At 36.4% G+C, this 21870-nt stretch overlaps 1 long non-coding RNA gene across 2 annotated transcripts in view; it reads left to right on the top strand.

The window, feature by feature from the left end:
• The window catches only part of LOC137858547 (uncharacterized), a 139013-nt gene that overhangs the window by 15087 nt on the left and 102056 nt on the right, over positions 1 to 21870 (top strand). For both annotated transcript variants that reach the window (XR_011097821.1, XR_011097822.1), the window contains exon 2: positions 17821 to 17905. This is a non-coding gene — a long non-coding RNA (uncharacterized lncRNA). The remainder of the gene's footprint in view (positions 1 to 17820; positions 17906 to 21870) is intronic.

Raw genomic sequence — 21870 nt, 5'->3', positions numbered from 1 at the left:
ATGTACCTTATATTTTTTTCTAGTGTTTTATGTTGAATCAGGATTTCTTTATGGTTTCCCAAGTAACTACATTGTTCTAACACAATGATGTAACTTGATAATATACTTATAATTCTGTGATACATGTAGGTCAAAATATTAAATGAGCAAATGGATGTTGAATAGGAACTGTTCTGAAAGCAATGCAAGAATTTTCCTTTCTATATCTGTGTTTTGAGAATCCTTCTTGGCAACAGTGGCTTCAAGATTTGCTCAAATTCCTGAGTGCAAGTCTCTGCCTCTGGGGTGATGAACAAGGCATGAGTAATTCCTAGCAATTTGGATGATGGACTAGAATCTGGAGGGCTGATATGCTCAGATGAAAATGTTGATTTTAATCAGCCTGTCCATTGCTTGATGTTGCAATTACTCCAAAAGACTTGGGATTAGCAGTCTTAGTCATGTCAGACTTCATCTGTATAATTTTTGTAAGCTAGCCAACCATTTCCAGTCCTGTGCACTAAAAAAAAAAAAAGGCTCTTAAAGGTCTTGCTACAGAGACCAAAGAAACTAATTAACAGCAATGAACGAACTCAGCTATAAATTTGATTGGGGCAGAAAAAGTAGCATCCCTGAAGGCTGTATGTGTGGGCATGCTTGAACTGGCTGACTTTGTCACTTGTGCATGTGTCAGGTATTGTACTGGCTCCTCAGATCAAATGATTTATGCAATATAAGTGCTTGTGGAGCAGATATACAAAGTTGTTTCTAGTTTTAGTATGTATATACATTAAATTGCAATTTGCATTTAGCTGTAGAGGACATTATTCCACTGTGGACAATTTCCTCAGATTTTCTGGGTTGACAGCCCTGGAGTGTTGACAGACTTGTACTTGAATATGTTCTGCCATGGGGAAAGATTACACTGATTTTAATTGGGAAGTGATTTCCAGATCACTTCCTCAGAAACTATGGCCTATTGTTTAGCCACTGAAGTCCCTGCAGTGGGTCAGTGATCAAGTATTAAAGGACAACTTAGTCATTTCTTAGTTTTACACAGCTGTTCTGAAGTATAGTTCAGAACTTGATGTCAAATGCATATATATCAATCCCTAAATGTGTGCTCTGAAATTGGAACAGCCTGATGGCTGGGTTCATTCTGTATCATTTTTTCAGGAAATGCGTATTTTGAAGCGCTGTACTTCACTGATAAATGAAAGTTTTAGCACATATATGATCAACAGATTTGAAAAAAAAAAACTTGAAATATCAGTAATAAGATGAACATAAATCATGCCATTGTTACATAACTAAAAGTGACCTCTGGATAGTGTTCATTTTTGCTAATCTCAGCAATTTGTCTGAAAGTGAGAATAAAAGGCACAAAAAAGCTGTCCCTTTATATGGGGAGGGGTCCTTTCTATACTGTGGAAATTGTATAACTTAAATGAGAGCTGTGGCAATGTTTTATTTTTAGGAGAGAACTTAAGGTGATTGGGTTGCTCAATCCATTTCATATCTGATATGTGATACTAAGCTAAGGACTATTTCCTTGTTCTTTTGGGTTTACCTTCAAATATTCTGAGTTCCCCCCACTGCCCTAGTGTAATTCTCAACTTTGTTAAAGCTAATTTTTTTTGCAATGTTAGTGTTTTCTTACTCTTTAATGGAATACATTTTTCACTTCATCTCTGTGTATTGACTGGATAAATCTGCATTTTTCTATATATTAAACATTGTTAGTCTAATTTATTTGGCTTAGTGCCCTTCCTTGAAGATAAATTTCAAGGTGTTATGTCTTTCCAATCATGTTTGAGTTCATTTTTTTCAGAAATGAATTATCACATGCTGCACTGAAGTATTTTTAGCCAGTTAATGAGTAAATGTAACAGTAGTTTTTTTGAATGATATAGTCAACGTTATCTTGGTTGGTATGCACTGTTCCGTTTTTGTTGTGTAGTTGGTATGAAGGACGACTATAAAGAAGCATGATCAGAATTGAGTTCTGATTCTGTATTGATATCCCTGCTGTACTGATACAGAAATAAAGCCTTGTTGTTGTTTCTGCCATTTTTGCAGACTGATTATATTAGGAATCCTGCAGTGATGTCTTTAATTCATGTGACTTTTCAGTGTTTTTCGTGTTGTAACTTTATTTGCTTAAACTGGTTTCTGAGCTCTGCTGACTTGTACTTATACAAGGTGGATTTCACTTTTCTCAGATGTTTTAGCCCGAGATTCTGCAGTCACTTAATTTCTGATGCTTTGTCAGTCATGTTACTGCAGTCATGATACCAGTTTGTGAGCACTCTCCATTAATCAGTCCCTAAACATACAAACTTAAATTGTAAAAATGCCAGTGCATTCTGAATTACATATTTACATTTTAAATTGGCCTTTGTTACAACTCCAGATCATGAAGAAAAATTGAAGCTTATAAGGGACAGTAGATTAATGTTCCTTGGCACTGAGCCTTCCTGCAGACCCAGAGGCATTACATACACCTGCATGCAGCGATTTACTCAAGTGGCTCAGACTTTGCCTTAGTTACAGCTGACTGAAGGACTCCAACCTGTTTATGACCTCCAAATGAATTCTGTCACTGCAGTGATGGAGAGAACACCAGGCTTCTGGGTGAAAATAAAAAATCAGGAGGGGGACAAAGGCTTGTGGTGTACCCCCCTCTTCAAATCAGACTTGTTCATGTTCTTTGCTGTCCCACTTTTACCCAATTCTATCTATGAATGCTTTAATGCTCTGTGAAATCAAATCTTTAAATGATTGCAAAATAATTCAGTGAGAGTAACAATTACCCAGGGAATAGCAAATTGAAGGGTGGAGGGAACTGTAGGCATGGATTGAGTGTACTGGGCCTTAGTGTTACAGCTGTAATGATGTCCGTAACTTGTTATAAGGGGGGTACAGGTGGAGGCAACAGTTAAAGAGGGTAAAAAAGAAACATGAAAGCTTTATTGTTCTCAGAGGAGAAAGTGAGCTAATCAGTCATGAAAGAAAAACTAGTTTTTGCCAGACTTCAGGTAGAGATATATCCCACACATGGCTCTCTAAGTAAATGTTTAATACTGGCATACAGATGGCTTTTGGAATCAATGAAAAGAAATCTAATAGCTGGGATCACTTTACATTCTTCCTGTCATTAGTGTTTCTCATTCTTTTCCAGTGAAAACATTTATGCTAATGTCACGCAAACTTCATTCAAGCCTATTCTTTCAAGTCAGTATCCAGGAAGGAAGAGGAAGAGTCCAAGAAGTGAACTTTCACTTTGCAGAGCTTCCCTTCTCATTGCTGTTTTGTATATCAGCTATACCCCATGTGCTGTACTATAGTAAAATAAGATTGGTCAGTTTGATAATTGACCTATTCTTCCAAGGAGCACACACTTAAAATCCACTATCTAACTGTTGTATTGACTGCAGAAGAAATAGTTCTATTGGCTTTGGACAACATAGTGAATTTAGTCATAGAGTGTGGTAAAGGCCTCTTGCAGGTTACTCCTTCATAGAATATTTTGAAGATAAGCTTTTTACCCAAAACCCTGTTGCTGTTCTTATGTACACTTATGCACTTCTGGTAGTGGGATTTTTATGTTGTCTTAGTTCCCAAAAACATGAACTTCTGTATAAAGTGCTTTGGAGGACATTTGTGCCTTGATGGAAATCATCCTTGACGCAGTTTTACCCCAAGCTGAAACCTTTCGACACAAGAGTTAGTGGAAAATGAGCTTGAAATAGGAATCTTCTGATGAAGAACATGTGAGGTAGTGGGATAATGATGTTTTGAGTTCTATTTTAATGTTTACTGCTGCATTAGAATAGAATTAACACTTCTCTAATTCTCAGGATGTTGAATAGAATTGTAGGTTGCAGGCTTAAATGTTTATTGGTAATCAAACTAGTACAATGAAACTTAAGAAGTCATAAAAATAAATCTTATTATATAAAGATCATCTTCATCATATAAAGAAATGTAGTAAAATGCAGGCCATATACTTCATAGTAAGTTAAACCTATGTTGGAATTAAGTTATGACAGTATTCTCATCTTTTTTTTGTTCCTGTACTTTTCACCTGTAATTGTCTTCAGTCTTGCTTCAGCAGCTGGAATTTTCTGCCCACTTCTAGCAAATACAGAATACAATATGCTAGAGCAGTCCTTTGTGTAAAGCGTGCTGTTAATTACTAGCTTACATTAATTAAAGTAAATGCAATCATGAGGACATGCTGGCAGTGTTAAAGTTAATGATCCAAGAGATTATTTAATGTACCTTTCAAGTTTGTTTGGGGAGATTTTAGGCTGTAGGAATTAAATTAAGGTATATGGTCATAAAATTCCTGAAGCAGTGACTTTTCTTGGCAGTTTTATCCACTGGGTGATGGTCCTGATAGATTTTGTTACATTTAATATATTTACTATAATTGCCCAATACTGGTGAAAATGCAAGTTTCTGTAAAGAAGTGTGCATACTCAGATTTGCAGACTACTTATGTAGATGCTGATGAAATCAAAAGCCCAAATTACATCAAAGGACCTTTTGTGCTGCATCAAGTCCAGGAAGACAGTGTCCTTACCTATACTGTCACTAGTAGTCTAAGATGTGAAAAAGGATGTGAGCTAAGACAGGAGAGGTAATAAAGTCAGTTGTGTATTGTAATAAGACTTGAATCAAAGCTCATTGAAATAATCCCTCTTCTAAGGCATTGGTAAAACCAATTGGAGTTCCAAACTCAGAATTCCAGTTCATTATACAGAAAGTTATAATTTATGTTGTTACACTATTTCAACACAACAAATTTGAAAGATCAGTTTTGTATGATGGAAACTGTAAAATCTGAAGTTTGTCTCTATTTCATTTTCGATAATGTTTTTGTAATTCATGTTCATAATTTTCAGTGGTGTTCTGCCTGACAGCTTTTGTGGGCTTCTTCTAAGACTTCATCATTTTTATAATGCTTTGCGTTAATGATAAAGCTGAACTTAGAGAAGATGGATTTTCCTTATTTGTTGTAACTTTTAATTCCTTTTCTGCATTTGTCAGTTTTGGCAGTCCTCGAGAAAGCTAAACTTTACTGCCTAGAAAAAAAAAATCCTAACTTGTGCTGTGTGCCATCATAGTCATAAAATGAAATCAATGCTGTTTTCATAACGTGTCTCTTCAGTGCAGTAGTGTCAGCTGTAAAATAGTGAATTATCACGGGTTGGGCCCAAAGCAGATAGCAAGTCTTATTTTATTGAATGAGCACTCAAAAGGCAGAAAGTGTTTGTGGACCACTGCCAAAGACCAAACAAGTCTGGCCAGCATCAGGGCCATATCTGATTAGTATGTTATCCAGCAAAGCCATCCTTGTCTCATAAACTTAGGTCTGCAAAAAGTAGGATTAAGCAAGTTGCTAAAACAACAATTCAAGGAACTACTGCACTTATATATGTCCATTTTATGAATCTGTAATGCAGAGGTTGCTAATCTGCATTTTGGAAATGAAGAGCAAATGTATGCAAGCACTTTGTGTAGGCTAGTAGTGTAGAATATACAGGTTAAGTTAGAGTGCAATTCTGCTTCACCTTCTTAAATACCCAGAATAAACTTCCTGCTAATGTTAAGGTATGAAAAGACAGAGCACAGTTTAAAAGTCTCTTCTGTAATTCTTGTTTATACTTTAGGTACTGTAGTTCTTAAAGTTGAGGTTAACGTATAATATATTACTACCTTAAGCCATAACAACAATAAAGTGTGACCGTAACCAAGTACACAAAACACTTCTACATAATATACAGACCAAATCCCAGTTGCATGAAAGATCGAGCTGTTCAAATCAAGACTATTTTCTGTTTTGCTGCTTGTGTTGGACACCTCCTGTTCTGAATTGGTGAATGTGAGGTACTGCTCACCTCAGTGTTTCAGCTTGTTTCCGTTTCTCAGTGAATTGCGCTAAATCTGATCTTTTTTTAATAATAATATTTAAAAAATCTTGATAAAGTTCTGTGCATCATTTTTTACTTAATGTTTAAATGAGACCAGTGAGGAAAATAAAGAGGTTATACTGAGGAAGGTGGATAAGCAGGTATTTTCATTAAGTGCTTGTGTAAGAATAAACAGAAAATTAAACCAAAGGATGACTATCTCTGTGCTATGCTAAGCTGCAATATCACAGAAGTTCCTGTGGACTGAATCTTGGCTCAACCCTGCTGGTGTCAGATTACCTTTCTCATTATTAAATGATCAAGGATAAAAGCATATCTACAAAAAGACTTTCACAGGAAAGTAGTGAGAAGAACCCTTAATCCCCTGCTCCTGAGAAATCCCACCGCTCTATCTGCCCTACAAAAGACGTGATTTAATTCTTTTCCCTTCTAGAGCAGCACACTTAAAATCCTGTTCTACCCTGTGTTCTAAGGACATGTGCAGCACAACAGCATGTGAAGTGAGTCTCCTCTTGTAGATTGTACTGGAATACAACTTTAGAGGCTGTTAAAATTGCCCTTTTCCCATAGATAACTGACAGATCCTTCTTGTTTGCCACAAGATTTGTCTGGACTTGTAATTTGCTTACTGTAGGTTGTAACTTTTTTCCAAGGCTACTATTCTCTTAAATTCCTCCAAGGATCTATTACTTTCAAACTGTCTGATTTGGCTTCTACATTTTTCTTCAGGTTCAAATATTTATCAGAGAGCAGAATAACTCAATGTGACACATTTGCCCAAAGCACTCTGCAGATATCTGTGAGTGATTACATGTGTCTTGTAACTTCTTCAGGAAGCAATGAGGAAAATAAGTGAGTCCTCACTGAGGACGTATTTCTGAGGCTTCCTGCCAACAAATGATGAATCTCAAAAGTATATACCACATAAAACAGTAATGAAATGGCAGCGACCTTATTAGCTGCACTGTGGTAAATAGCTACCCCATTAGAGCTGCTGGAGGGAGAAGGCAGGAGGAATGCCAGAAGACAGTGATTTGCAGCAAGAGTGGCGAAAGGAGGGGTAGTGCTGAAAAGAAGTGATGGAATGTTGTTCTCACATAAAAATAGGATGAAACCTTGATAGTCCTCAGGATCTTGCATTTCTACATAACTGCAACTCTGCACCCAAACACTTGACTCTATGTGGGGCTCTGAACTGCATCAAGCTCATGGTGAGATTGACTTAAGAGCACAGTGCAGGTACCTAAAAGTGCCTGCGAAGCTGGAGCAATTCAAAATAGCTTTTTTGTTTTCTACACAAGGAAAAATTACTAACAGACTTTGTAGTGGTAAAGGGTTTTTCAGGGCTGGTGTCTAGAATCAAAAGGCTTTTCCTTTGAGTTCAGAGCATGTTTCTGGAAGGGATGAATTTAGGGAGCTTTCTCACTTCCCTGGGTCTCATCCCATCTCCTCATGGAAAACAGCAGTGATGTGACCATTTCAGCCATAATTGCTTTGGTTCTGTTTATAAAAGTTTGATTTTAAAAGTACTCAGCTAGTATCAAGAAATACCTCAACTATTAGTTAAAGTCTTATTTGTTGGCAGGATACTTTTTTACTTCATGTCTGTAAGACTAGCATGTATTCTCTAACATATGACCTTGGGCCTCTGATTCTGGGGCTGGCTTCAAAGTTTCTTCAAAGCAGTAGTGATAATTTTTCAGAAAAGGTAGTGAAATCCTTGTGCATGGGGCATGTAGTTCTGTGCTGAAGCCTCACTGATGATTACTAAGTGTACTTCACCAGAAAGTAAATTGACTTTTCAGAAATGCCTGTTCAGTGCAGATGTCTGGTTATTCTAATGTTGTTGTTCTGATGGAAACAGCTTCAGTGAGAAACAGAAGTCTGTCTATCTTTGCTTCATATGTTCTTGCCATCTCCATCATAGCTGGTAATTTTGTACAGCTGAAGGACTTTACTGCGGTGCACTGAATACAGCCTGCCAGGTGCATGCAGCTCTGTTTTTCTTGTTTTCTTTTCAGCTGTTTCTATTACTTTCCAGTGTTTGTGTGTATATACTATGAAGTTGTCTTACCTAAGAAAGAAAGTAATAAGTTGGTGTCATGTTTAAGCTAATCAAAATATAGCTCCTTGTTTCTTTCTACAGCTGTCCACTTTGAGGGATTCTAGAGGTATTGGGTATTATGAAAGCTCCATGTACCTTGCTTGAAGCACTGATTGATTAAACTGTCCAGAGGCACTAAGCCATTATGTTGAAGAATTGATACAGACTATTAGAAATGTGTGGAATTTAGTAACTTCAGTTCAACTGTTCTCAATAGCTTTCTATTTCTCTCCTTTCTACACTATTTTTCTTGTTCATAATCTGTATACAGGATTTTTAATATTAAAGGTCAATTTCTCAAATTTCCATCTAATCATGTTGTACCAGTTTAATGAAAAAGGAAAAGTAACATGAACCGGCAAGAAAGCTGCAAAACTAAGAGTAGACAATTCTGTTACTTAAGTGTTTGCTTTTAAAGTGTCAGCATCTAGGAACACCTGATTTGTGTTGAAAGATTACACATTGTAGCTAATCTAAATCTGAATAACCTTTTTGTCACATTTCAAACTTTTAAAGGAAGCTAAAATCTGAACCATTGATTCATGAATTGGGGATATGAATGGCTAGTTTGGGGAAGTAGTGTTCCTGGTCTCTGGAATTTAACCAGATGGTTGGGACAGTGTTGTTGGATAGGATTTAGTAGGAGTCTGTACCTGAAAGTCTTAAAAGCCAGTGCTGCTGGCTCAAGACAGGTAATCTGCATCAACTTCCAGGCCTGTCTTGTGGGCTCTACTCTGCATGTGTTCAGATGAATCCCCTATAAACTGAAATGATAGGATAGCAAGGCAGTAAATTAGTTTGTGCATAAGTCTTTTATCTTTTATATTGCTATCAGCTTAATCTTTGCTCTTATCATGACTATATTGTTTAATGCTTTCAACTCTCAATTTGAAGAACATTTTGAAGACTTATAGTAGAAGTTAGGGTTATATATGTAATTTGAAATTTATCATGGTGTTTATGTGATTCTTTGTTAATAGGAAATAAAGAAAAAAAAAGGTGCTGCACTTTTCTTCCCACATAATGTGAGTTAAAAGGAATTTGAATCTAGAATTTACTGGGACTTCTTAAGTGCCAAGAGAATACCTTAGAGTGCATGCCAAAAAAAAAAATAAATAAAGTCACTTTCCTGAATATTGGAACTTGTAATAGTAGCAAAAAAACCTTAACTAGCAATGCCTTGGTGAATTATTTTTAAAGACCTTTCAGGTCTTCACGTAGCAAGGCATACATGATCATTCATTATGCAATCATGGAAGTAGGAAATACTACTGACTGATTTTTGGATAGATGTCTCTCCTAAATTGCTGTAGGAGGCATTCCTCAGCCAAGGAAAAATAAATTATGCTAGCTGTTAGCTTAATCAGCTAATAGGTTATCTGCCTACTTGCTGAAATGAGGAATGTGAACTGCATGGAGTGTCATTTTGTTCCAATTAATGCAAACCTTTTTTAACATGCTGGCTGGAATGTCCATCTTCACAACTTAGCAGACCTGTATGTAATGGATAGCAACACTTGTCCTTTTTCCTAGTTCTCAGTCACTTCTTTAAACTTGTGATTACCTGCTGTGTTTTCCTATCATTCTAACTGTAGAATCTCTGCTTTGGGCTGATTGTGTGTGTTGTCTCTGAAATGAACATGAGGAGAAAACATGAAGTCTAGAGGAGTCTAGAGCTTCTTCTGCAAGAAAAGGTACAGACTGGGGCAACTGAGCTTCTTTACTAATGATTAGATGAAGATGGGAGCATGAAAATAAACTATAGATTAGTAGATAGAGCTCTGCACATATTAGCACTCATCTAAAACCTTGCATGGAATACTAAAGACCTATTGATTCTGCTACTTTAAAAATGCAAGCAACTGCAAGCTGAATTGTAAGACTCGACTTTTTAAGTCCTTGATATAAATAATTTGTATGATTTACGCATGCAGTTATTCTCCTATGGAAGATGGTATCATAAGTAAAATAAAAGCCAAAGGATTTTTGAGTTAGACTGCATCATGATAATGGCTGCTGGTTGTGAACACAAAAATATAAACTTTGGAATTAGCATGTACAAGAAATCTGCTAATTTAGGATTAAGAAAAATGAAGATTAGGAAGCAGATGGGACTATTCCTTTTAAGGGAGTGAAGAAATTATTCCTCTTTAACAAAGACACTCGTAGAACATGAAACTGTTATTGGGATGTATAACTTTCAAACAGTGTTTGAACTAATTCATAAGCTATTTTTCTTGAGATTTATCTTGCATAGCTTTGCACCTGAAGATCTCCAAGTTTTTATCTTTTGTTCCTATTCATGGAAGGAAAGATACCCAAGACTAGGTTCTTCAAGTAAGCCAGCATAGCTCTATTTATTCAGTGTTTTCAAGATTGGTTGTGTTATGAGTCAACCAGATTCCTGTCCTCTAGTTTTCATCAAGAATTTCCTCTCTGGGGAATTAATTCTAAATTTAGCAGTAGGTTACACCCTGTTCTTAAAAGACTGTAGGTGGTTTTAAAGGGACAGATCTTAGCTTTGTTTCCTTAGGTTCTAGTATATGTATGAATATGGAAGAGTTGATTTGTGAAATCCCTGTTATGAATGTAGAAATATGTAGAATTAAATGGATTATGGTTTTCTATTCATATTTGTTAGCAGCTTTAGAAATTAACTTCAAATAAGTATGTAGACCTTCTGAACATGTGGTATTGGTATATTTACGCAGGCTTTTTTGTAACAAAGTACCTGTTCCATTTTAGATCCTTGTTGCTTTTTAAGCTTCTGTACCTAATTAACACATCAGAATGGGAGTAGTAACTTTATGGGCTTATATACCAACTTAATTACCAGCTTTTAACATCCAATCTGGTACTTTTATTACCTTGGCATATAGAAAAGTGTAATGAGCTCTGAGCATTACTCTGCTACTGAAAATAGGTGGTAGTGGTTACGGTGGGTGAAGCAAGTTTTCTGCTACTTGTATAAAAAATAGTGGCACAAGAAATGTGGTTGGCTGTTGGTGGAAGACGGTAAAAGTTTAGGTAAAGTTGCAAGGTATGCAGTATTTTCATTCCAAAACCATGTAGATATACCAGTAGAAGTTTGCTATCCTTTCTCTATCTGGTCCTATTTTATGGTTTCTAAGAGATTATGGCTACCTGACTGACTTCTGAACAGAGCTGAATTACTTCTGTAGTTATGCTGAATATTTTAATGCATTCTTTTTGTTGTGTCTTCACAGAATAAATCCCCCTGTTTAAGCTCTTTGTCAGGTTCATCTGTTTACTGTTCCTTGGAGATCCAATGTTCTCTAATTGACTGAAAACAAACAAACAAAAAACACCTTGCCTTCTGTATTGAAAGAGACCAAGACCTATGCTACCTGTAATTGGCTTGCTTATCTAGGTGTTCATATTTTCATATTTCTTGGGGGAGGGGGGGGGCAAAGAGCTAAACCACTGTTCATGGAACTATGAAAATCAAAACTTGAATTTAATTCACCTGGGAACAAACTTCTAAAAGGCTAGTTGCTATCTCTTCAGACCCAATATGTAATGTAAACCACAGGTCACTTCATTTTGTGCTTTGTTACTCTATCTATATATTGTAGATAGCCCTACAGCTGCAGAAAAACCTCTCTGAAAGGAGTCTACATAGGTTTAGTAACTCTGACAAATACTGTTACATTATTTCTGAAGTACTGCTTGAAGGTCCTTGTGAAGTGGTCAATAATTAATAATGTTGTCTGACAGGGAACTAGACCTGATTATCTTTGATGTGCCTTCCAGCCCAATGTTCCTAATTCCCCAGATATGCTTCCCATGCAGGGGGATATGCTGTTCTGTGACTGCATCTTTTTACTTGGTTTATTTTTGATATGATATCTGGAATCTATGAGCTTTACTAGTGTTTAATTTACTTGTGTTTAATTTAAGCTGCTTGAGAGACCATAGAGGAAAATATGAAAGCCACCAGCTCGGCAGCTTGTAAACTGCTTCTTTCTCTTGATCTCTTCCCCTAATTTTTCATCAATTCTATACAGCATTCTGGAGATCAACTTGAGTGCAGCTACAAATCAAACTCTAAGCCCCTGAATTTTCTATATTGGTACAGGTGTCAACTCAACAAGCACCAAGATTCAGAAGGAGATCCAAGTGAAAAAGTGGGGGAAATAGCAAGATACCGTGAAACTTAGATACTGTAGCATAGCTTCTGTGTCTATTCATATGCTGCTGCTTTGCTGTACTGCTTTTCTTACTGGGGTTGTGCATCATCTTTAGTAACAAACCTTTCCCATTGAATTCAGAGGTGAAGGCCAAATTTTTTGTTTGACTTGGGCCTCTGGTTAAACATTTCCTTCCAAGAAAGTTCTAAGGTGAGTTCCCTGGAAGTGACAAGAGGAAGTATTCTGAGGTGGGTTTCCATCAGTTTTTCCTGTTAGTGATTTAACTCCCCATAACTACAGTTTAGTTTTTTTTTAGTTTAGTTTTCATAAATATTTTTAAATATATGGGTATATTTTTAATATATTTTTTAAATATTTTAAATATTTTTAAATATATGGGTATATTTTAATACTTCAGTGTCTGTAAACAAGAATTCCTTGATTTCAATATCCCACTGTACTAAGACACAGAATAAATATACATACACAAATGCAGGGGAGAAAAATGAGTGGTGAGAGGTAATGAAGACAGGCTACATATAGTTAAGTAATTCAATTCTGAAAGACAATATTAATATCCTATGCTACTTCACAAACGTATATTCTCACATTGTTTCACAACCCTTGTGTTGCATTCCTGGCTTCAGGTGTTTATTTGGAAATGTGTAAAAAAAAAAAAAGTGTAGTAAAAAACTCTTCAGAGTACTTGAAATGTAACAATTGCTTTCCTCCTGTATTTGAAGACTGTCTCCATGTCTCCATAATGCTGCTGATTTCACTTGAGAATTTTCAAATTGCCACACAAAAAGTAGCAATAGAGACAGAATAGCAGGGAGTTCATAAACATTTATGCAGTTCCCCATCTAATACTTGCATCTGTGAATGTTTTTGTACAACATCCTCATCAAAAATGTAATTAAAAAGTTAATATTTAGGAAGTCCTTGAAAGAGTTCACATGAGCTCTCTAAATGACTTTGGGCCTTAATCTTTCTCTGCTTCTGCAGGTGAATGATGTAAAGTATATTCTGTTAAAATATTGGCATTTTCTGAATTCTTGCTGCTGTTTGTTAATCAATCTTAAATCTTTACTACAAATGGATCTGAACATTCTGCACTCTCACTCCTGTGAAATTAGCACTAATTTCCTTTGAGAGAGATTCGAGAATGGGCAATGAATTATTACTCTCTCTACCCACAAGTGGGTTCTGTGCATTGAAGAACACTTTGAATAAGTACACCAAAAAAGATTGGTGATTTTTTTTTTTTCTGGCCATACTGTATCCCCATCTTTTTAACATTATTTTAATTCAGCTGGGGGGGGGGGGGGGGGAAGGGAGGAGGCTTCAAAGCATCTTTATTCAAGTAATATCTGTAGTAGAATCACAGAATTGTAGGGGTTGGAAGGGACCTCAAAAGATCATTGGGTCCAACCCCCCTGCCAAAGCAGGTTCCTTAGAGCAGGCTGCCCAGGTAGGCATCCAGATGGACCTTGAATATTTCCAAAGAAGTAGACTCCATAACCTCTGTGGTCAAAATTTGTTTTTGCATGTATTTATTTTTGGAGCTTGAGCTAAGAATGTTCAGTTGCAGTGTATGGCAATAGAGAAATTGAAACAGGAACTTAAATATCTGTCACACAATCCTCCAGAGCTATGATACAGCAACAAATCAGAATCCTGGTTTGGGTGATGGAAAGACTTAGATGTCTTTCTCTCAGTGTGTGATATTACTATAGCTGTTGATCATCACCGTAACTTCTTCCTTGATGTTTAGGATTGGAGAGAACTTTCACTTAAACACCTGCTACAAACTAACATATCCAAAGCAAGCAGAAGAAAATACCCTGAAGCCTGCAGGTTGTCCTCTATAGGATATTAGGGTTGCAGGAGAAAAGGCTGTTGATAAATGTTGACTTGGAGTACAAAAAGCATTAATTTGCATTGCAGAATGAATGATCTATAGATGTTAATGCATAATACAATGACTCAATTTTCTTGCTTTTCTGTTTTGAAAGGAAAGATGAAATAAAATACCCTGAGAGATGTTTTGATTTTTTGCCAACTCTGTTCTTCCCTTTTTTCATAGCTGACTAGTATAGATAAAGCCCCTTTTCTTTCCTTTAAGAATGCATGTATTTAATTTTAGAACATGTTCTGACTGGTAGTTACTGTCTTATAAATAGTCCCTCAAAACCGTGGTGTGTAGAGTCCAGAACTTGCAATTTTTTTTAAATATATATATAAAAAAACATTCTGGAATTTATTCTGCTATTAGTGGTGTCTTTAATCTCTGCTAGCAAAACTGCTATTTATTTGGAATAATAGATGGGAAGTAAAATAGAGCTGTGCAGAGACTGCGTCGGGAGAACAGTTACTTGAATACACATGTGGTTTGGTGTTAGAAGCCTACAGAACTATGGTAGATGTCAGGAATATTCAATCAGTATGTTATCTGGAAGATTTAGTGTGCTCTCTGGGACTTGAACTATCTGTACTTGACTTGCATGAGACCCTCCACATTTTTATTACTAATGAATAAAGCTTAAAGATGCTTCTGCACACAGAACAAAATGTTCATCACTTCTGCATTCTTAAAATCCCTGTAGGATACTGGTGTTTCAACACAAGGTCTTTAAAAGCTAATGCTATCTTGGGGGATCTGCAGTTGCATATGTACTGACAGCACACAATGCTGGTGCTTTCGTGTGTCAAACCAGCTCCAAAGGCTCTCTTGTTATGTAGCTCAGGTGACCATGTATGACCACATCAGGAAGCTGAAGGCACTGAATGCTGCTCTTTGTTCTCTTCAGTGATATAGTAGCTAAAGAAGAAAATCCTGGTTTCTCATGGAGAATAATGTAGAAATTACCCAGTGGTTATGTAAGAGATCTTTGGAAAGAATATCAACGTTGTTTCAGCTGGCTGCCAAATAGTTTTCTTCTATCATTTATCATCCATTTGCTCACCTACAATTATTAGCAGGGCAGGTTTTCTTCCTTAACATCAATTTATCACAAGATGATCTTTTTGTGTTCTGAGATATCCTGGACTGAGCACTGTGGAGTTTATTCTCAAAACATCTCAACACTTAGGTAGGGTATGAAAACTACTGAAGTCAACACAGTTATCAGAAAGAACACCTGGAAGAGATTCTGGGGTGATTCTGTTCTTCACATGAGCACTGGGGTTGTGGATACATGCTTCAATGTGGGTTATAACAGAATTGAACATTTTGAGTTTACATGGAGTAATTATTTGTAGTAGATAAGATACACTGATGAGATACTGACGTAAAATTTGGACCTGATCTAAATATAAGTAAGGCTACAAGAACGGCAAGTTATATAAATAGCCATAGCCATTTTTCAGAGCTTTGCTTTTCCTAACCCCTTGAAATTTGCTGTAAGCCAATAAAATCATGAAGATATTATTTTCAGTTTCTGAATTGTGCAGTGGTCACACATTAAAGAAAACAAGCTGAAGAAAACAAGCTGTTTAACTTCCTCATGAAAAAATTTTGGGTGTGACAGGCTTACATGACTGTTGTATGTCCTTTTCATGTTTGCAGTGTGCCACTTGTGTGCATGCATTCAGCCTTTAGTAGGAACTAATTACAGGAACTAATAAAAAGCTAATATTGCTTTCATTCCTGAAGTGTCACACAGTTACTGTGCAGTAGCATGCTTTAGCTTACCACGGGCTTATATGTTAAAAAAGAAACTTGTCAGCATGATCTATGCCCCACTCATATCTGGTCATCTTAAAGACTAGAGATGGCTAGCATGTAAGAAGCCCTGTGGCCTGTAATTCAGCAAGTCAAGAAATGCCAAAATATAATTTGGATTAAATAAGTGGTGTCTATTCTGTAATTTTTTTTTTTTTCAGATCTTTAGTGACCAAAGTAGAAAAACAGTAACAAGTTGACAAATATATTTATGCAAAACATAATTCAAGCAATGAGCTTATCTTCCCAAAGTTAAAGTTCTCTGTCTGTACTTGGCAGGCTGTGATAAAATGAAGATATTTTGCATGTGTAGTGATCTTAGGAGCAGTACTATATTGTCACTTGTTTAAGCAATGCATATTTTTCTCTCCTCTTCCAGTGGTAGCCCATGAGCACTTTTGACTAGATAGCAGCTGAGTAAAAGAAAGAGCATGGCATAGTTTGTGTTCACTCAGTCCCAATCCTCTGTTGACATTAGCAAAGAAGAAAAATAATTCATGTTTTTCCTGTTATTTGCTTGGCCAGCTGTTCTTGGTGGAAAATGCCACAGTGGAAGGAGAGAATCGTATTGTTCTCCAAGCTCTTCTTGCTTTCCTCTACTTGACTTCTTCCCTTGCTCCCCTCCCTACCACAACAGCAACCACCCAACCACTGCTCTTGCCGTAGTGTTCTGCCCTGAGCATGGGGGAAAGACCAGGCAGTCTGGCTTCGGTGAGGCTATTCATAAAGAAGGGGTTTTCAGACTGAGGAATACAGAGTGTGAGGTGATCAGAGGATTTCCTGTGTAATAAGGTTCTGCCACAAAGTAAATGCCGTACAAGATGGCACTTTAAGTGAAACATGGCCTAGATTTACTGAGGGCGAAAATCAATAAGATGTATCACAGCAGCTGGATGCCAAAGGAGACTGCTGTTCACGTTCAAGGTATTTCTCAGATGACACTGTGCTATTTTTCTTACTGCAAAGAAGGACTTATGTGAGTTTACTTGTGGCTTGTCAGGCAAAACAAATCAAAACGTTTAGGCTGCTATAAGAATGTTCTGGCAAGGAAAATGTTAGCACAAACGCATAAGAGGTGTTCAACTTTAATGGAAATTTGCCAAGAAGTATGAGGTGTAGCTTGTAGAGACAGCTTGGATGTGAATGGATAACGTACTTGCCATTTTTAGCAGTTCTTTAGATACAATTTAGCACAGCTCAAACATTACTTATACGCGAGTCCATTCTGTCCAAAGGGAGTGGAAGATATATAAAATTGCTCTATATTGCATTGATATCCCAACATCTTTTATCTGTTCAAGTGCCCATATAATAACAATTAAAGCCAAAATTCAGCTTTGTGTTCTCTTCAGGGGCTGAGTTTATGACAATTACTTGAAATAATTTATTCTTCATTAAATATGCTATATTGCTTAAATGCTGCATGGCCACAGATTCCTGTGATCAATTATAATTTTACCAGCCCAGATTTCGCTATGTGTGACATATTATAAATGGCTTAACTTTTTGGCACTGTGTTAGATCTCAGATTACAGTCACTCCCTGTACTGGCATTGCAGCAGCATTGCAGCAGGTTTTCAGTTACTGATTTGCTCAGTTTAACAATAAAGAGACATCTGTGTAGATTAATGATAGAATGATTCAATAATTAAAATAAAAATTGTAATAATTTTTTCAAGCTTTTTTCCAGACAGGGGAGTTAGCTCTAGGAATTAAAAAGGTTTGAGTTTACTGAGGAAGCTTACAGTTGTCTGAAATAACCAACGTTTATTTTGTGGGAAAATATGTATCTTTTGCTCTTGGAAATAATCATTCTTGCAATTGACTTGCAGATCAACTCATCTGTACCCAGAGGGTTGCTACATATAAGTTCATAGTTCTTAAGCGTATGCTTTTATGGATTTTTATTTTTATTTTTTTCAGGAACTCAATTGAGGATGGCTGAAACTTCATGGCTCTGATAAGGTCCCATGGTTTAAGATTATTTTTTTCAGAAGCTATTGTTTTGGTAAGCTGAGCTAAGGCTCTAGTTTCCCTTGGCCCTGTGTGAACATGCAAATGTATATAAATGACCTTTTTGAGGCTGTTTATGTATGACCACAATTAATGATACACTTTTAAGTACTTGTTATTATTAGCCTGAAATAGAGGTTACAAAAGTATTACATTTGTTTGATATTTCTGTTTTTAAACATTCCTCTTAACAGAACGTGTACATTACTGCATACTTGTGCTGCAATGTTTGTTGCTTTAAAATTATAGTAAGGACAATCCAACAGCCATGTCGCTTTTTATGATTAGACCTTGTTTTTCATTGCTCTCCATAAATCGAGCATTTCTTATCCTGGAAATTCTATTATATAATCACTTTATTGTGCACTGTGGTACAAACCTTCTAAAGGTTAAGGCTAGTCTCTTGTGTGACGTAACTTCATATGGAGTTCATAAATGTTAATGGTATCTGGGAATATTAATCCTGATTTATTTCATGTTTTAACTAGATATTTATGGCATCATACTTGTATTTGACGAATGAATGTTAGTGTTTGAGGCTGTGAACAGCTGAAGAATGTAAAGAAAAGTAGTAAAGATGCAGGGTTTATTTTTTTTGAAGTGCATCTTGACGATTTTCCAGTGAAAGTATAGCAGTCCTGTGAGAATGTTCCGAAGATTTGGTTAGCTTCCTGGAAATATGGAGTCTAAAGTGAAAGAGGGATTAAGAGTAGGGAGCTTCTTTAGTTGTTTTTTTCCCATTATGATTATTTTTCTTAGGTGTTGATTCACTTCCTTACCCTTTGCAGAAGAATGTACATCCATTTTTCACAGATAAAACTCTGTTCAACTTGCCTGTTGCTGCTTCTTGTGAGAAACAGATGAAATAAGTTTTTGCAACAAGCCTAATAGCCATTTTCATGCTCACCTTTTTCACTTTAGTGGTTAAACGCACACTGTATTTGAGGAATACTCACAAATCCTTCTCAATATCTGTTCCTCAAAATCCTCCTTAAGGCTTCCTTTTGTGGTACCTTGAGACGTGTAATTACGCATTACCAATTTTGTTCTTAAGTTTGTATACTCTTTGAGAATGACTTTCAGTGCTATATTTATTATTATTTTTACATGTGATACCACTAGAATTAGTTGTTAGCTGCTAGATCTGTTATGGCTAAGGGGTTTGGAACAACTGTTTTTGTTACAGGAGTCTGTCTAGCAAACATATAGCTCAAAGTCAACAATCCAAATATGACGTGGAAAAAAAAAAGTCAGCATTGCTTTCATTACTACTACTAATAGCTCAACTCTTGGCCTTTTGTCTCTTTCCCTGTTAGAAACTTATCATGCAAATTGGCAGCAAAGTGCTTCTGTTCTGCTAAAAAGATGACAGTACAGAATTTACATCAATTTCATGTTTAACATTGACGTGATGCTTGTTCAAAGATCCTTAAGTGAATAGAAAAACTGTCCATCTGTTAGGGGCTTTCTGGGTTATGGGACATCAGATACCCGTTCATAATGCAAAATGGGTCTGAAAGTTACAGCTTGGAGGTAAGTCACAAATGATCATGATTAAAGGGGATTAAGAAGCTGGTTAAAGAAGAAACTTTGTTTTTCTCCACATGCGTGAATGGCCTTCATCCTCTACTCTCTGCTGGAATGTCAATACTGAGAGCCAATCCACTTTATTCTACTGAGGGCTACTAACATGGAGAAGATCAGAGGACCCAGACTTCATTGGAAAACACTTGCTTCTAACTATGCTGTGAATGTTACCAGGAGCTTCCTGGCAGGAGTTGTTCTGTGCAGTACGTGAAGAGAGTTACCTATCAATGGATAGGTTATACTGGCAGATAACAAAGTGCTTGTTCAGTGTGATAGGTGCGACTCAGACACGTAATGTCTAATCGTTAGTCCCACTGATGATTTCAGATCATTTGTTGCTTTGCTTAACTGACAGTGCATTTACAGGGATAGATCTTCACAAATGAGCAATATTCATGTTATGGGGGCATCTTTTTTTTTGATTTTTTTTGATATTCTATTTTGCTATTTCAGTTGCTTGAACTCTGAATGTATTCACTGCAGTACTTACCCACATAAACATAATGTCGCTTCTTAGTACTGTCACTTGCAACAATGATTGTTCAGAAGAATGAGACCAAGACAGAGCTTCTTGCCTCCTGCTAACCTTCAGGCTAGTTTCATTGTAAAGAAGAACTTTCTTTCAGATTACAGTTTTATTCAGTTAGGAAAAGGGGAAGAACATTAACTAAAATGTATTTCAGCAAGTTGTCTTGCTTAGAGTCATCTCTGTGTTTACAAGGTGCGAACCCACAGCTAGATAGCACTGACCGCAGAAAGTGTTCTGCTGGGGGATGCAAAGAGCTGTAAGATTCATCCGACCCCCTGAGCTCTGACTGGGGTTAGTCATGCAACTGAGCGCCAGTGCAGGGAATCAGTCTGGCTAGAAAATTAAGCTTTTTGTTGTATCTAAATGGCCACTGATTCAATGGTCCTCTGTAGTTCACATCTGACAAGAAAAAGCAGACAGTTTTTACTAATGCTATTTCTAACTGAAAAGACGGGGGTCTGGAAATATGCAGATGTAATTAGTTCAATCTTCAGGAATCTCTGCTGTACTAATAAACAATGCAATTTTGTATGTTCTGAGACATGTTTTCTGTACCAGCTATCTGTCTGAATATAGTCACATCTTTTCCTTTGCTTTCAATCTACATTTTGGATGAACAGCAAAGAACCTACCAAACTGTTTGAAAACTTGCCTGCAATGGGTTCAGCGTATGATTTTATCATACGTGTCTGGCAGTTCCATTTTATCAGAGGTTTCTGGGCAACCAGATAAGTGAGACTTATTGATATGACTTTGTGGTATCCCACTACAGAATTCACAATACTGGTGAGCATTTTAACACTGGTGAACAACTCCATTTCAGATAGGCTTTCATAAGGCTATTAGACCTCAGTGTTCTTGAGGTTTAATCCTGCTTATTATTTGCTGCTTGTTGCTTATGTAAAGTTGTTCACCTGAGTTTATCTACCTAAATTATGGGCACTGTAGTAACATTAAATAACTAAGATAACCATATTGAATACAATAAACATACTTGTCAAGCATCATGAAGAATAAAAGTTCCATATTACCTTCAAGATTACAATCAAAATAGATTAACAGCTCAAGTTTCTTTACAGCTGAGCATATTTTATTAATATAAATCTATTTAAAATGTGAAACCTAATAAGATTGCTACTGTTATGACTATAAATTCTAGATCCTTTCCTGCTTACTTGGAAGAATATTGTACTTTCAGTTCATCTTTATTCATTTTAGGATAACTAGATGTTCTATCTAGTATTTATGAAACATTTAACTGCAAGTAAATGAAAATATCAAGTGTCTCTTGAATAATGTTGGAAAAGACTTTTTGAAGCCTGAACCCATTTTAAAGAGGTACCATGAAAGCTGCTGCTAATAGAAGAAATAAAGCAGCAAGCTCCCAGATGGATTTTGTGCTGTAAGGCCAGCTTACACTCTGTGTATGGAGTAAATGTGGCCCAAGTCTGACCATTCAAAGTATGAAAAAACTAAGATGATATTTATCTTCCTGTGAAACTCATGTCACAAAGTTTTAAACTGCTTTTACTGGTTCATTCTATTGTGTTGCCCTGCAATTAAAATATGCCTAGTTAGAAAAAGCAGGATCTTTTTTACTCTCCAGAATTTTTTCCATGGTTGTTTTTTTGCCCTGAGACTGGGACACAACTTAGAAATGGAAGCTGTAGCTGCAACAACTTTTGAAACAGACAATTCATCCAGTCAAATCTCTGAAAGCCTGAAAATTTTGTTTGTATCCTGGATTTTACACTATGCTGATTAAAATAAAAACAGGCGGATTTCATTAAAAGTTGTGAATTCTGTGACGTGATTTCATCTGAGTCATCAATGCTGTCATGCTG

The sequence above is a fragment of the Anas acuta genome, chromosome 6 (assembly GCF_963932015.1).
Source record: "Anas acuta chromosome 6, bAnaAcu1.1, whole genome shotgun sequence".
NCBI classification, from domain to species: Eukaryota; Metazoa; Chordata; class Aves; order Anseriformes; family Anatidae; genus Anas; species Anas acuta.
The sequence above is the reverse complement of the archived record's forward strand: the minus strand, read 5'-3'. Positions and strand labels throughout refer to the sequence as shown.